This window comes from Gekko japonicus, unplaced genomic scaffold, assembly GCF_001447785.1.
Source record: "Gekko japonicus isolate JY-2015 unplaced genomic scaffold, Gekko_japonicus_V1.1 scaffold2942, whole genome shotgun sequence".
Taxonomy (NCBI): Eukaryota; Metazoa; Chordata; class Lepidosauria; order Squamata; family Gekkonidae; genus Gekko; species Gekko japonicus.
The window spans coordinates 54,207-58,390 of NW_015160315.1; the positions used below are offsets into that span (position 1 = coordinate 54,207).

The 4,184-nt window shown below is 47.1% G+C and overlaps 1 pseudogene; it reads left to right on the forward strand.

Annotated features, from left to right (window-relative positions):
* The window catches only part of LOC107115201, an 11,779-nt pseudogene that overhangs the window by 7,220 nt on the left and 375 nt on the right, over positions 1–4,184 (forward strand).

Sequence of the window (4,184 nt, forward strand, 5' to 3'; positions counted from 1 at the left end):
CGATTGGCAGCTGTGACCTACTTTCTCCCTCTTTCTCCATCTCTTGCTCTTTCTCTTGCTGCAGTCCACGGTCCCCGTAGTATTTCTCCCCACTGCTCTGACGCTGCTCCTGGTTTCTGCCGGGTGGCCTCCCCGTGTCCCTCTCCAGAGCCACCGATTCCTGTCTGCCCCCCCCCCCCTTTTTTGCCCGTCCCCCCCCCTTCACTCCCCCCCATTCCTGTCTCCCCCCCCCCCCCTTTTTGGCCATGTCTCCAGCATTAAGTCTCCCCCTCGTTGGATCCCACAGGCCGCCTCTGTGCACCGTTTCATTCCCTTTCCCTCTCTCGTCTAGCCTTCCTTCTCTCCCATGTTCTTCAGGGAGATGTGCACAGCCCCACAACTCTCTCATGGGGTGGCCATGAATGAATCATAATCGGGCGTCTTAATCATCATGGCCAGGGTGCGACTTACCTGAGGGACCGCCTTTCCCCACATATACCCCCAAGAGCACTTCGGTCGGGGACACAACATCGCCTGGTGATTCCAGGCCCCCGGGAGGCAAGACTCGCCACAACCAGGGCCAGGTCCTTTTCGGCGGTGGCCCCTACCTGGTGGAATGAGTTCCCGGAGGAGATCAGGGCCCTGCGAGACCTTATGCAGTTCCGCAGGGCCTGCAAGACGGAGCTCTTCCGCCAGGCTTTCGCATAGGGGCCTCCACTGCCACCACCACCAATGGTGTGGATAACAACGGGGCTAGAGACGACCCCAGGAAGATCTTTTATAACACCACGTGGCACTGCTACCACTGGACTTACTTGGGACCCCAAAGAACTGACTGTTACCGTCATGAGATTTATTCGGGGACCATCCTGTTTTCATGGAGCACTTTACTTTTATCTGTGCTATGTAATGGTTTTATTGCTTGTATTATGTTTTATGTGGGCTCTGCCCCTTGTAAGCCGCCCTGAGCCCGCTCGCGGGGAGGGCGGGGTAAAAATGTCAAAAATAAATCAATCAACAGTATTAGTAATGGTTGAATTAGGAATTACACAAATAGATTATTTTTTAGGCCCCCTGGAGGGGATTTTCTATTGCATTTTTTTAATAGACTACAAACTACAACAAAAAATTGGGAAAGGGTAACTACATCTGGGGAGAAAGGAAAGAAAACCACTACTAACTAAAACCCCAAGTATAGGAGATCATAACAATCGCTTATATAAATGTTAATCTTAAATTGCTGATGTTACATTGAACATAGTCGGTTATGCTAAGTTTTTTTAATCTTTTTATCCATTAATGTAACTGTTTAAGAGAACCCCCCAGAGCATCCCATAATAAAACTAAAATTTTAAGGCACCATTCAGAGTCCTTCAGCCTTCATTTTGGATGTTTTGACTGCCGGCTTCCAACTTCCTTTCTGCCTTGCCTTCAATCTATTCTTTTATGCTTAATAAAGATCAACCTTTAAAATTCTCCTTTCTGTCTTGCCTCCAGTCTATACCCTTACGCGCAATAAAAGTAAACCCTACAATGGTTTCACTGCTTTCCGGGAAACTGCTGCCCCCATCTTCAATTTGTGCACACAGAGGCTGAGGTTCCAAGAGGCCCAGAGCTGGGTTTATACGTGCGTGCATGGGGTGGGAGCTGGGTTTATACGTGCTCCTGCAGAGTCTCAGGATAGCAAAAGAGGGATGAGTACTCTATCCCACCCCTATTCCTTGTCTGTTGTGTTTTTCTGGATGGAGAGTCAGTCTGGCTTGGAATTAGATCAAGATGGGTACTCGTGTTAGTCTGTCTGTAGCGGTGCGGTGGCTCAAGTGGTTAAGACACTGAACTGCAGGCTGTGGAAGGTCGGTAGTTCAGCAGTTCGAGACCCGAGTGTGCCGCATGACGGAGTGAGCTCCCGTCTCTAGTTCCAGCTCCTGCCAACCTAGCAGTTCGAAAGCAAGAAATTGCAAGTAAATAAATAGGGACCACTTCGGTGGGAAGGTAACAGCGTTCCTTGCGCCGTGGTGTTTAGTCATGCCGGCCACATGACCACGGAAACGTCTTCGGACAGCGCTGGCTCTTCGGCTTTGAAACGGAGATGAGCACCACAACCCTAGAGTCAGATTTGACTGGCTTTCGAGCAAGGGAACCTTTACCTTTACCTTTAGCGGTAGAAAAGAGCAAGTGTCCTGTAGACTAACAAAATTTGTAGTAGACTATGAGCTTTCTTCACTGTGAGCAGAAGGCGGTGAGCAGTGCCTCATGAAAGCTCATTCACCACAAATTGTGTTCATCTTTAAGGTGCTACTGAAGTCTTGCCATTTTCTACTGGTTTGGAATTGTTGAATTTATGGGCACACAGAAGAGGTTTAATTTTGTGGCTTTCTCCCCTGATAAACAGGACCTCTGATTGCCAAACCTGACCTCATATCCCGGCTGGAAGAAAAAGAATAAGAGCTGTTTCTCCTGGACTCCGATGAAGAGGAGGGATTGGCAGGTAGGGGCTGAAGATCTCTCTCTTGGGACGGTGTGTTGCCTGCACTTCCTTCTAAGGGCTGGTGAATTTCTGTGGGCTTGTTTCTCCTCACCGTTTGGCCTGAAAAGAGCTTGGATGAGATGTGGATGCTCAAATGGCGTTTGTAGATCTTCAAGGCAGTTTCTTTCTTCCTAGTCGTATGGCTCTTATGCCAAATCTTACCTAGTATTGTCAATTTTGGAAGGCAGAGTTTTTCTGGCCAGGGTGTTTGCCAGCCCTGTTTTGCCTGAGATCCCTTTCACTAAAGATGCCAGGCCTTGATGCTGGCTCTCTGTGCATGTGCTTTTTGGTAGAGATATGACTCAAAGCAACCCCAGGTGGCTGTCACGTGACCACATCTTACCCCCCCCCCGGCACAGAGCAGTGTTTCCTGTGATTCTGAAGGGTCTAGTGCATACAGTATGCTAATATAAAATCCAGCATCTTCCAGATAAGTCCTGGCTTTCCTAGGGTATGTTTAAACCCTAGTCAGGGACTCATCTCTTCCAATTAATATCCGATTGAATGTGATCTGGATCTGCCCTCCAGGTATTTGTGGAAAGTGTCCTATCGTAACACCAGATATTCCTCTTTCAGCAGGAGACATGTGGCAGTCAGCGAATGAAGCAGAAGAACACCTATTGATGGGAAAAGAGGATATATATTCAGATGTGAAAGAGGAGCTTGAATATTTGGAGGAGGGGAAACATCCACCTAATTCCAGTCTTTTACAGGGGGATGATTGTCTATGGCAAAACATATGTCAAGAATACAACAGGAATGAGTGCACTGCAAGCAGGGAAAACCTTACTGAAATATCAATTATTAATATCCAACAAAGGATGTGTAGCAGAAAGGAAATCTATAACTGTCTGGAGGGTGGGGAAAATTTCAGACAGAAAGTGCAGCTTACGTCCCATCCAAGAATTTGCACAGGGGAGAAACCATATAAATGCCTGGAGTGAGTGAACAGTTTCAGTGAGAGTGCAAAACTCATTATCCATCAAAGAACTCACACAGGGGAGAAACCGTATAAATGCCTGGAGTGTGGGAAAAGTTTCAGTTGGAGTGACAAACTTACTTCCCATCAAAGAATTCAGACAGGGGAGAAACCATACAATTGTCCGGAGTGTGGAAAAAGCTTTAGTGACAGTTCACACCTTCGTATTCATCAGAAATGTCACACAGGGGAGAAACCATACAATTGTCTGGAGTGTGGAAAAAGCTTTAGTGACAGTTCACACCTTCGTATTCATCAGAAATGTCACACAGGGGAGAAACCGTATAAATGCCAGCAGTGTGGAAAAACCTTCAGCCAGAGTGGACACCTTACTTCCCATCAAAGAGTTCACACAGGGGAGAAACCATATAAATGCCTGGAGTGTGGCCAAAGCTTCAGTCACAGTTCCACTCTTACTACACATCAAAGAATTCACACAGGGGAAAAATCATATAAATGCCTGGAGTGTGGGAAAAGCTTCAGTCGGAGTGACAGTCTTACTTCCCATCAAAGAACTCACATAGCGGAGAAACCATATGAATGCCTGCAGTGTGGGAAAAGCTTCACTCAGAGTTCCAGTCTTACTTCCCATCAGAGAATTCACACAGGAGAAAAACCATATAAATGCCTGGAATGTGGAAAAAGTTTCAGGCTGAGCACATATCTTACTTCTCATCAAAGGACGCACACAGGGGAGAA